The sequence below is a fragment of the Phacochoerus africanus genome, chromosome 9 (assembly GCF_016906955.1).
Source record: "Phacochoerus africanus isolate WHEZ1 chromosome 9, ROS_Pafr_v1, whole genome shotgun sequence".
Taxonomy (NCBI): domain Eukaryota; kingdom Metazoa; phylum Chordata; class Mammalia; order Artiodactyla; family Suidae; genus Phacochoerus; species Phacochoerus africanus.
Genome location: NC_062552.1, coordinates 64,319,180 through 64,332,225, shown reverse-complemented (window position 1 = coordinate 64,332,225; position 13,046 = coordinate 64,319,180). Strand labels below are relative to the sequence as shown.

The 13,046-nt window shown below is 38.8% G+C and overlaps 1 protein-coding gene and 1 pseudogene across 3 annotated transcripts in view; one reads left to right on the top strand and one right to left on the bottom strand.

Moving 5' to 3' along the window:
* Nucleotides 1-13,046, bottom strand: part of SLC25A21 (solute carrier family 25 member 21) — a 515,811-nt gene that overhangs the window by 222,329 nt on the left and 280,436 nt on the right. The window lies entirely within an intron of this gene.
* LOC125135700 (SUMO-activating enzyme subunit 2-like) lies at nucleotides 4,856-6,952 on the top strand (annotated as a pseudogene).

Here is a 13,046-nt window from a genome sequence, read left to right as displayed (position 1 = left end):
TCATTTTTATTTGGCAAGTATCACATTTTACATAATTCATATAACATATTGCATGAAGTGAAGAAATTAAACCTATAATATATATTATTTCCCCAAATATTTAGAAATACTTAATTCTCAACAGTGTTGTAAATGAATTTGGTATCACTATCCTTTAAGAGGCTGAAGATTACACACATTATCACTAATTTTGGCAGTTTAACAAGGGTTTAGCAATGGGATATATATGAAGAGTCCCACTAGACTAAGTACAAATTTTTCCTTTACCTTCTTAAATGCACAGTATTTTTAAAAAATCCATGCCATCTGAAAAAAGAATCATGTCTTAAAAGGAAAAAATAATTGACTTTTCAGAAATTTTTATACAATCACATATCTTAAGAATGATGACAGAATAAAGGAACCTCCCCCTTCGCCCCCACCTTCCTCTTCTTCATATGCTCACTCTAAAATGAAAAGCAGTATAACAGAGTGGTTAATAGCGCCTGATCCAGGAGTTCCCCTTTTGGTAGAACGGGTTGAGAATCCAACTGCAGTGGCTTGGGTCGCTGCAGAGATGTGTGTTTTAATCCCCAGCCCGGCTCAGTGGGTTAAAAGATCTGGCGTTGCCCCAGCTGCAGTTTTGATTGCAGCTGCAGCTCAGATTCAATCCCTGGCCTAGGAACATCCATAGGCCATGGGTGTGGCCATTAGAAACAAGACTAAACTAAACAGCAGCAGATACAGAGGCAGGCTGCAAATCTTGGTTTAGCAGTTTATCTGTGTTGGAGGTAAAAACAGTAATGACTTTAGCACTTGGCACAGTGCCTGGCATATTACAAGCCTGGGACAAACAGTGGCTTCTCTTATAGTTGCTTTGCAACTCTGAGACTTCCAAGAAAACCCTGAGTTTTCCAGAGACAATGGCGACGAGGGTTCCAGCAGCACTGCTGATGTCAGCCTCCCTAGTCCCAGCATCATCTCAGAGTCAGCAATTCTGGTGGTAGTGGCACAGGTGGGACTGCAGATGATTCTTCACCCTGGTCCATTCTGGTGGCCACTGTCTCCATTATGCCCTTCTCTAAAAACGGGAAAATCAAGGAGTAGAAAAAGACACACAACATGGCTCTGAAAACCTCAGTTTGAGTTCTGAATCAAGTTTCACAGATCGCTTATTCCACGGGTTCTTAGTCTATGGCTGGACTTTGGAAAAAGGAAGGTGTCCGTGAACTCAAAGAAATTATCTGTCAAGTTTTTAATTTAATGTTCAAGTATATGGCAAGAGAAGACCATGACTTTCGAGAATTTCTCCAAAGATTCCGCATCCTTAAAATGATCAAGAACGATCCACTAAGCTTTGGTTTCCTCCTCCGTAAAGTGGGAATAAAAATCATAGTCCTACTTGCTCCACAGGGTTGTCCTGAGGACCCCTTTAAATTGAATGTGAAAGCACACTAAAGGCATCACCATACAATCATTTGTTATTCCTGACTTTGCTGTCATTATTTTTTTTTAATCTGTTTGCATGAATATTTCTGATTGCAGAGTGTCATCTACAAGGAACTCAAAATCTTCCACCAACTTTTTCAGAGTCGTGTCATAGCTTACCCAAGCAGTAAGCATTGAAAAGAAGATTGAGGCTCAATCTCCAGAAAATAGTCTACAGATGTGTTTTGTTCAGTTCACATAGTTTTCTTTTCAAAATGAATTGGTTGTCAAACATTCAGAAATCAGAAGTTTTCACATGAAATAATTAGATTTCCAGGTTATTTGAAAAACTGAAATATCTTGCAGCCCTGAGTCACTTTCCCACAAGGCTGCAACTGGCCAGAGCCAAGAACAGGGATGTGTGTCACTACCTACCACCCGCCTTCCCCCCACTGAAGGTGAATCTGGCTCTTCGGTTCCCCTCCTTTAACCAGCTGGTCGTATAAGTGTCCCCAGCTTACAGATGTTAATTCTAAATCTTAACTGAGCTTAATTATGGTTTTGAAAATATACAAGGTGCCCCCCGTTTTGTTCTTAGAATGTTCTTTCAAACTTCAAATATAGAATAGTTAGAATAGACATTCAGGCAATTGAGAACAGTGCTTTTGTTTTCCATATATGTTATTTTTTCTATTAGTGAATTCTCATATTTTGAAAGAACATCCTCCAACAGGAATATTAAAGAACAAGACCCATGACATGATTAAAAGATCCAAGAAAGAGGCAAGTGATGTGACTGAGAAAAAAATCATTTTAGCCAAGGGGAAGGTCTGACTGTGACTCATAATTTGACCATGTACAAGTCAACAGGAGAAAGAGATGGATTGCTAACATAGCATTGGGAAGAACCTGAAATGAATCAGCAACTCAAAAAGCCTCCTATTTTCATCTTGAGCAAAAATGTTACTTTTAAGGATAAGAAAATTGTGAAATATTGATGGTGGAAATATTGATTTGTTTCTCTTACATTTCATTGGTTGCAAGAGATTGCTTACACAAGGCTGACTTTTCTCTGGAACTTATGGAGAGGAAGAACTGCCATAAAAAGTGAACATGCATGGTGGAAAATGAAGGGTTAGGAAGTCCTTGATCTTCCTTTTCAAGTCAAATATTCTCTCATGTTATTAAGGACCCCCAAATAATGATGCTATGGGTTATAATAAAGAAGAAAAAAAAGACAACAGAAAACCCATTTAGATATGATTAGAATGGACTCCTTTCCAAAACAGTTCTTTTTTTTTTTTTGGTCTTTTGTCTTTTTAGGGCCGTACTCGTGGCATATGGAGGTTCCCAGGCTAGGGGTCTAATTGGAGCTGCCGGCCTATGCCACAGCCACAGCAACGCAGGATCCTTAACCCACTGAGCAGGGCCAGGGATTGAACCCGCAACTTCATGGTTCCTAGTTGGATTCCAGGGCCAGGGATTGAACCCGCAACTTCATGGTTCCTAGTTAGATTCATTTCCTCTGTCCCATGATGGAAACTCCCCAAAACAGTTCTTAAGCTCTAGTCCAAGATTATTTGCTCTAAGGAATATTCTATTTTTTAAAAATTGATGATATTGGCACTGGAATTTTGATTCAAAAGATCAATACCTATACCTATAAAAGATTTCAAGATTTACACAGCCATTATCAAACTAAAATTTATTCTGGATCATGTACTACATAGTGGATACTTTGGCAAAAGTTATGTGGATAAGCGAGGCCATCCACATCAGCAGTATAGACCACAGGAAGTTTTTCTAAACCTAATTGCAGGGGCCATTTGGGTTAGAACAAGGTTGCACTGTAAATCTGTCATTCTTAGAGGGCCAAATTTCTCAATGCATATTGAACCAATATTCCTGCTATGAAACTGCGTAAGCTAGATTCTGTGCCACTGTAGTAAAACGCTCCTCAATAAACTTGTTTTCACAAGAAGTTTGCCCACTCATGTGTCCCAAAGCTGTTGTAATCTTCATTGTTGAGGCTGATCTAACAGCAGGAACATTATTCCATTTCTTGACAAGTTTAAAGTTCTCTAATGAATAAAGCTAACAGCTTATGGCTGCTTCGCCTGTCCCCTGATTACCCCTGAGGGATTTTCTTTTCTTTTTCTTTTTTTTTTTTTTGTCTTTAAAATTGGCCTCCTAGTTTGTTTTTAACTACCTTGTGCAAAGAGGTCTGACAGGGATAGCAGATCAAAGATCAGCTCGCAACATAAAAAACAGCTGTTGTTAATTAAAGGCAAATGAAGGACATTTGACCAGATTCTTTATGAGACGCCTTGTCACACATTCAACAGTCTATAATCCCTGTGACCTTGTCCCTTGGTCCTGAACTGTCACTAAACCTGAGAAACTGATACCTCTCAAACACATACAAATAGAAAAAAGGAAGGAATGTTCAGGGTGTGGCTTAAGAAAGAGGAAGTGATGTGAAGGAAGTATACTAATGAAAGTGAAATTACCTGGGACAGGTGGAAGTCACCTGGGGTTTCCTTTGGAAAGCATTGAGTGCTTTCCCACATTAAAAGTAAAATGACTTGTTATAAAGAGGTAGAGGTAGCATTGAGAGATGAGTTACTCTGCTATGATTTGAAAGAAAATGAACTAAAGAATAGTCTTATACAGTATTTATATCTTAAAATTCTTTTTCAATTGTTCTGATTTTTAAAATGTTATTAAATCTAAATCACTCAAGTAAAATAACTTTTTATAATTTTTAAAGCAATGCATTTCATTCTAAATATTTCAGAAATCCCAGAGGCATGGAAGAAAGAAAATGAAATTCTCCAAAATCCCAGCTTCAGGGAGAATCTTGTTAGGATTTATATGTAAATCAAAAGAAAAAACTGAACAGGTACCATAAAAAGTGAAGCTGCACAGTACCTATGTTTGTGAATGGCCAAGATGGCTACAAAGCATGAGGGATGGAGTGAAAGGTCTGGGTTCTGACAAGTCATTAACCTCTATCTACACCAGAAAAATGGCTGTCAGGGTCTGCACTGGTTCCTTAAAAGTGCATCTCCGGCATGGATAAAAGAAAAGCCACTGCATCCTCCGTAATTCCCAAAGTGATTGGATAGCTTGTGGTCCACCTGTTAGCGTACTTGCTATAGCCCAGAATGGCAAGCTCCATACCTGACTTCCACTTTCTCTTTACTATAGATTAAAGATTATAGGAAAATGCCTACTTCAGAGGACTATGTAAAGAAATAGGAGATCAGGCCCCTCCCCCACCCTCTTCTGGCCTCGGCTCATTTCTCCCGCCTCTGCCTCGGCTCGTGGTCTTCCGGCCACAGCACTGTGGCAGGGGCTGCGCCTGGAACTGGCCGGAGCTGTGGCCGGTGGCTGGGTCCTGGTGGTGGGCACGGGTGGCATGGCTGCAAGCTCCTAAAAAACCCCTTGCGCTCAGCGGTTTCTCACACATTGACTCGATTGATCTGGATACTATTGATGTCAGCAACCTCAACAGACAGTTTTTGTTTCAAAAGAAACATGTTGGAAGATCAAAGGCCCAGGTTGCCAAAGAAAGCGTCCTGCAGTTTTACCCAAAAACTAATATCATAGTCTACCATGATAGCATCATGAACCCTGACTATACTGTGGAATTTTTTCTACAATTTATATTGGTTATGAATGCTTTAGATAACAGAGCTGCCTGCAACCATGTTAACAGAATGTGTCTAGCAGCAGACGTCCCTCTTATTGAGAGTGGAACTGCTAGTCATCTTGGGCAAGTAACCACTATCAAAAAGGATGTGACTGAGTGTTATGAATGTCATCCCAAACCAACCCAGAGAACTTTTCCCAGCTGTACAATTTGTAATACACCTTCAGAACCTATCCATTGCATCATTTGAGCAAAACACTCATTCAACCAGTTGTTTGGGGAAGAAGATGCTGATCAAGAAGTATCTCCTGGAGTTCCCGTCGTGGCACAGTGGTTAACGAATCCGACTAGGAACCATGAGGTTGCGGGTTCTGTCCCTGCCCTCGCTCAGTGGGTTAAACCATCCGGCGTTGCCGTGAGCTGTGGTGTAGGTCGCAGACGCGGCTCGGATCCCACGTTGCTGTGGCTCTGGTGTAGGCCGGCGGCTACAGCTCTGATTAGACCCCTAGCCTGGGAACCTCCATATGCCGCAGAAGCGGCCCAAAGAAATAGCAAAAAGACCAAAAAAAAAAAAAAAGAAGAAGAAGAAGTATCCCCTGACGGAGCTGACCCTGAAGATTCCTGGGAACCAATGGAAGCCAAAGCCAGAGCCAGAGCATCTAATGAAGATGGTGACATTAGATGTATTTCCACTAAGGAATGGGCTAAATCAACTGGATATGATCCAGTTAAACTTTTTAACCAAGCTTTTTAAAGATGATATCAGGTGTCTGTTGACAATGGACAAACTATGGCTCAAAAGGAAACCTCCGGTTCCCTTGTACTGGGCCGAAGTGCAAAGTCAAGGAGAAGAAACCAATGCATCAGATCAATGAAACGAACCCCAATTAGGTCTGAAAGACCAGCAGGTTTTAGATGCAAAGAGCCATGCACATCTTTTTTCGAAGAGCATTGAAACTTTGAGAGTTCATTTAGCAGAAAAGGTGGATGGAGCTGAGCTCATATGGGACAAGGATGATCAATTTGCAATGGATTTTGTCACCTCTGCTGCAAATCTCAGGATGCACATTTTCAGTATGAATATGAACAGCAGATGTGATATCAAACCAATGACAGGGAACATTATTCCTGCTGTTGCTACTACTAATGCAACGAGTGCTGGGTTGATAGTATTAGAAGGATTGAAGATTTTATCAGAAAAAAAATAGACCCATGTAGAACAATTTTTTTTGAATAAACAACCAAACCCAAGAAAGAAGCTCCTATGTCTTATGCACTGGATCCTCCCAATCCCAATTGTTATGTATGTAAACCAGAGGTGACTGTGTGGCTGAACGTCCATAAAGTGACCATTCCCACGTTACAAGATAAGATAGTAAAAGAAAAGTTTGCTATGGTAACACCACATGTCCAAATTGAAGATGGAAATGGAACAATCCTAATATTTTCAGAGGAGGGAGAGGCAGAAGCTAATTACCACAAGAAGTTATCAGAATTTGGAATTAGAAATGGGAGCTGACTTCAAGCAGATGACTTCTTTTTGGACTAAACTTCATTGATCAACATCCTTCATAGTGAAGACCTAGGAAAGGATGTGGAATTTGAAGCTGTTGGTGATGCCCCAGAAAAAGTGGGGCCCAAACAAAGTGAAGGATGCTGCCAAAAGCATAACCAATGACAGTGACGATGGAGCTCAGCCTTCAACAACCATAGCACAAGAGCAAGATGATGTGCTCATAGTTGATTCAGATTAAGAAGATTCCTCAAATAATGCTGAATCAGTGAAGAAAAAGAAGTCATAAGAGGAAATTAGATGAGGAAGAGAATGTCAGTGCAAAAAGGTCACGCACAGAACAGACAGAAGAACTTGATGTTACAGTGTTAGATTGAATGGAAATGTCTCTGAACAAAACTTTCTTCCGTGTTAGGCCTTCTGGGCAGAACCAGGTTAATTGTTATGTCCTTGGTTCCAAAGGGAAAAATTTGACACCAGTGACTTAAGATGATTCTGCTCCCTTTGAAAGCATTCATTTTTTTCAGAACTATTAGAAACATTGCAGTATGCTGTATTGAAAGTAGGAATATAGTTTTAAGACCCTTTGAACAAAGTGTGGGCATAACCAGCCATGAGATGAAACTACACAATGCATGCTGCCTTTTTAACAGTGTTAAAATATTGTGGTTTAGTAAAGTTGATACCTGGTTATAAATATTATTCCTTTACTTTTGGTTAGAACAAGAATTATTTTTAGCCTAGATCTAACCATTTTCATTCTTAACTGACTGAAACAAATTCAAAGTATTAAGTGCTGTACATTGAAACTTGTTTTTATTTTATTTTTTTATTTTTTAATTTTTTTTGTCTTTTGTCTTGTTGTTGTTGTTGTTGTTGCTATCTTGGGCCGCTCCCGCGGCATATGGAGGTTCCCAGGCTAGGGGTCTAATTGGGGCTGTAGCCGCCGGCCTACGCCAGAGCCAGAGCAACGCGGGATCCGAGCCGCGTCTGCAACCTACACCACAGCTCACGGCAACGCCAGACCCTTAACCCACTGAGCAAGGGCAGGGACCAAACCCGCAACCTCATGGTTCCTAGTCGGATTCGTTAACCACTGCACCACGACGGGAACTCCTGAAACTTGTTTTTAAATGTTAACTTGGCACTATGTATATTAATGTAAAACAATTGTTAATTTACTCAAGTTTTCAGCTTATACTGCCTGGTATGTCCGTAAGAAGCCAATTTTGTGTATTGTTACAGTTTCAGGTTATTTGTATTTGATGTATGGTAAAACCTAAATACAACTATAATGTACTTCTGCACCAAATAAATGGCATCTGCATACTTGTTAAAAAAGAAAAAAAAGAAATAGGAGATCATATCCCTAGGGATGCTTTGGAAATTGCAAAGTATTAATTATTTACTATTACTAGTGGTAATTAAGGTGTTGGGGAAAACACTAAAAATGAATAAGAACTTATCTTCAAGGATCATGTACTTGGAGATAAAATATAGAAACAAATAAAATATTAATTAAAATTTGAAACCAGGTCCAACTTACAGTGCAGTGTGTCAGATAATCATAAACTGAACTGTAAAAATCTGAGAAGGGATAACAAAATAGAATATAAGTTTGGGGTTTCCTTATTTGTTTCTAACAAATGTATCAGAATGAATGAATACAAGTGATTGCTATCCTTTTATAAGTTGTCAATTTTGCCCCCCTACAAACATACTAAAAAGGTACTGCCACTGTTTGAAACATTCTTGTACCCTACAGAATTCCCTTGAGCCTATGCTATATAATTTTTAAAAACTTAAAGTGATAACTGGTGACGACAGATTCAGTTTCTGGAAAGAACCAAGCATCAAATGGAATCAAGAGTGGTGAATATAGAAGCTGATCAGACTGGCTCAGACAACCTTAGATAGAAAAAAAAAAAAACAAACCCCAACAACAACAAAAAAAACTGTGACCAGAGAATGATGAAATTACTAATTAATAATTGTATGTAAGATATGTTATTTCTGAAGAGTATTCCAAATGTGGATATCCCAAAAATATTTTGATTAAGGCAGTACCATAAAATAAGCTACTAGTTAAATGGGCAACATTTAATTGAGTAATTAAATCCTGATTTTTTCTTCATTTAATAAAGTACAGGTTACTTTATGTTCACACTCTGTAATTACATAGCAGTTTAGAGGAGGAAGGAATGGGAAAGCTTTACAGTCTAATTTGGGTATGCTACTATTGAAGGATAGATCAGACATGGTTGGGAGAGCAGGCAGAGAGTGAATTTCAGGGAGGGGGAAGTGATGTGTGAAAAATGATGGTGAGTTGGGGTTATAGATCAGTGGTAGAATATTTGACTGCAAAAAATGATGGTGGGGTACGGAGGACTTCTGTGGCAGTGAAGCTATTCCTTAAAATACTACAATGGATATATGTCATTATATATTTGTCAACACCCATAGATGTATAACACCTAATATAAATATGGACTTTGGATGATAAAGATATGTCAGTGTAGGTTCACCAATCATAATATATTCTCTAGTGGGGGATGTTGATAAGTGGGAAGTTGTATGTGTATATTTAGGAACAGAGGGTATATGGGAACCTCTCTAGTTCCTCCTCATTTATACTCCACAAAAATAACATCTATTAAAAAAAAAAAAAACAGTGGGAAAGCATAAGGCATTAAGGAAACTTGAGGAAAGAAGAATTAGAAAGCATTCCATCCATGTTGCTGCAAATGGCATTATTTCGTTCTTTTTGCACAAATGAACCTTTCCACAGAGAAGAAAATCATGGACTTGGAGAATAGACTTGTGGTTGCCAAGGGGGAGGAGGAGGGAGTGGGATGGATTGGGAGTTTGGGGTTAACAGATGCAGACTATTGCCTTTGGAATGGATTAGCAATGAGATCCTGCTGTGTAGCACTGGGAACCATGTCTAGTCACTTATGATGGAGCATGATAATGTGAGAAAAAAGAATGTATGCATGTATGTGTAACTGGGTTACCATGCTGTACAGCAGAAAACTGATAGAACACTGTAAACCAGCTACAATGGAAAAAAATAAAAATCATTATACACACACACACACACACACATATATATATATATATATCTATAAAGCATTCCAGGGAAAGCATAAAAGACTATAAATGAGAAAAGAAGGAAAAGTTCCAGGAAACAAAATGATTTCAGTAAACCCAGTGTTGTCCAACAGAACTTTATGCAATGATGGAAATATTTTATAATTTGGGCTGTCCAATATGGTAGCCACTAGCCTCATGTAGCTACTGAGTACATGAAATGTGTCTAGCATGACTGAAGAAATGATTTTTTTAAATTTATTTTTTAATTAATTTAAATCTAAATAGCCATATAGGGGTTATAGATACTACACTGAATAGTGTGGGATAGAGCATGGAGTGGTGGTCTTGTGAACTAGGGAAGGAGAATTATATAGGAGATATAGAGGAAAGTTATATAGGGATATATGGGAATTATATGGGAGATTGCTAGATACAAGAGGATCAAAGAGTAAAATCCACAAAAAACTAAAGAAAAATGAAGAAAATCTAGAATTTAGTTAACAGTGATACACCAGTTTGATTTCTTAGATGTATTCTGGCAATATAAGATGTTAATTTTAGGGGAAATGGATGAAGGGTATATGGGAACTCTCTGTAAACTTTTCTGTAAACCTAAAATTACTTCAAAATTTAAAATTTATTTAAAAAGTAAAATAAAATCTACAAGTATTTATCTCTTCTGTAAATGTATTATCAAACAAATGTCCAATGCCCTTCCTACATCTGGTAAGCCATCAAATAAACTACTAACAACTAATTGTGAAACAAGGGAATATACTGATTTTTAAAAGTGGAAGCATACCAAGGTACAAAGAGAAGTGTACACAGAAGGAGCCCTGTATGTGCAAAGGAATGGATGCAGCCCCACCATAATAGCCTCATTCTCAGTGTGCTCATCATGGGTGGGTCTCCATCTACAAGAGCTCTGGGAGCACTAAGCTCTTGTGGGTTGTCCACATGCAGAGGTGGGTATGAAATCTAAGCCAGTCCCCAGGGGCTGTGCTACCCATGGATTTAAGCACCACTCAGTGGCATTGTAACCTCAGCACCTATGGGACACCTAAGTGAATTACTGGTGCTCCTGTGGCCGAGGCAGGTCTGGTGTTAGCAGATGTGGACATGCATAAATGCATGTGGAAGTGGGGCTGGAGTCTAGGATGATTCCACAGCTCCCACAGCAGGTCCAGGTTCTTGACTACAGTAGTCCTGGCACCTGACATCAGCAGATATGTGCTAACAAATTTGTGCTGGTGGCATAATGAGCACAGCACCTGAAGGATACTCAGGCTGACTGCCTGCATTCCCACAGCTGAGGCAGGGCAAGGGCAGTGCTTGTGAGTCCACACAACAGGGGCTACACCACAGAGTGCACCTCCAGATGGACAGCTCTTGTGAAGGAATACTCAATGGCTCCTCTCCTAGCAGGAGTGCTCCAGTCCTGCCTACCCCACAGTACAGCTCAGAAATAGATCTGGTTGCTTCTACTCTACCAAGTGGGGAGCAGACCAGGTCCCCAACAGACCTGTGATAACCACAGAGCAAAGAGGAGGACTTGCTTAATATCCACTGCAGGCCCTGGTCACCACAGCAGCACTCAAACCCCATCAAGGAGACAGAAGCCAGCACACACTGAGGAAAGATGTGCCAAGCATCCATACTGAAAATAGTCCTCTAATTAAAAAATATTAGCCTCAAGCAGGCTACATGAGGATGCTGGCACATAAAAACATCCCTCTAAGACCACAATAGATAATTATTTTCCCCAAACTCATAGAGAATTATAAGTAAAATGAAACAGCAGAGACACTACTCCCAAACTAAAAGATCATGAGAATTCCCCTAAAGGACAAACAAAACAGACCTATCCAGTCTATCAGATCCCAAGTTCAAAAAGGAGGTAATGAAAATAAGAAGGAATTAAGAATGGATATCAATAGTAACACAGATTACTTTAAAAAGGAACTAGATACTATAAAGTCAAGTCAATTAAAATTAGAAAGCTCATTTCCTAAGACAAAAGCTGAGCTAAAGACAATAAATAGCAAACCGAATAATGCAAAAGAATGAATAAGTGATCTGAAAGATAGAATAATGATTATCACCTAATCAGAAAAGCAGACAGAAAGAAAAATGAGGGAAAAGAAGCAGTATAAAACACCTATGGGATAATAAAAAGTGTGTCAATCTACACAAAATAGGGATCCCAGAAGGAAAAAAAAGAGAAAGCGGGAATTAAAATATATTTGAAGAAATTATGACTGAAAACTTCCCAAACCTAAAGAAAGAAACAGATATTGAAGAACAGGAAGTACAGAGGGTTCCAAACAAGATGAACCCAAACAGATCTACACCAAACAGATTAAAACTAAAATGGTATAAGTGAAAGATAAAGGGAGGATTCTAAAGGCAGCAAGAGGAAAACAAAGAGTTGCAATGGAAACTTCATAAGGCTATCAGAAGATTACTCTACAAAAACACTGCAGGCCAGAAGGGAGTGGCAAGATATATTCAAAATCCTAAAAGGGAAAAACTTGCAACCTAGGATAGTCTACCCATTAAGATTATTATTTAAAATAAAAAGATAAAGAATTTCTCAGACAGGCAAAAAAAATAAAGGAATACAGCAACACTAAACTTATTCTAAAAGAAATATTCAAAGGTCTTCTCCAAATAGAAAATAAGCAAGAATCTACAAGAAAGAGAAAATCACAATTGGAGAGTTTATCACAAGCCAGTACACAGATGATGACAATGAGGATGATGATGAGGACAGTAACTGTTGTGAAAGCAATGATAACTACAATGAATAACAAAAGGATAAACATGAAGCTGTATAAAAAGGAACACCAAAATCATTAAATATGGGAGAAAAGAGTAAGAAAATGTAGATTTTTTTTTTTTTTTTTAGAATATGTTTGAGCCTATATGCCTACCAGTCTAAAGCAAGTAGGTATAGTAATGGGTTAACATACTTGAAAAATGGAGTAATCATGTACCAAAAACATACAGTAGATTCACAAAAAACTAAAAAGAAGAAAACATAAGCTCCCACTGTGGCGCAACAGGATTGACGGTGCCTTGGGAGCAATGGAACATGTGTTCGATCCCCACACCAGCAGTGGATTAAGGATCTGGCATTGCCACAACTCCAGCTTAGGTCAAGACCATGGCTCAGTTTGCTAGTATTTTGTTGAGGATTTTTGCATCTATTTTCATCAGTGATATTGGCCTGTAATTTTCTTCTCTTGTGGTATTACATTAAAAGGATGGTACATCATTATCAAGTGGGATTTATCTCAGGGATGCAAGGATTCTTCCATATCCGTAAATCAATCAATGTGATACACCACATTAACAAACTGAAGAATAAAAACTATA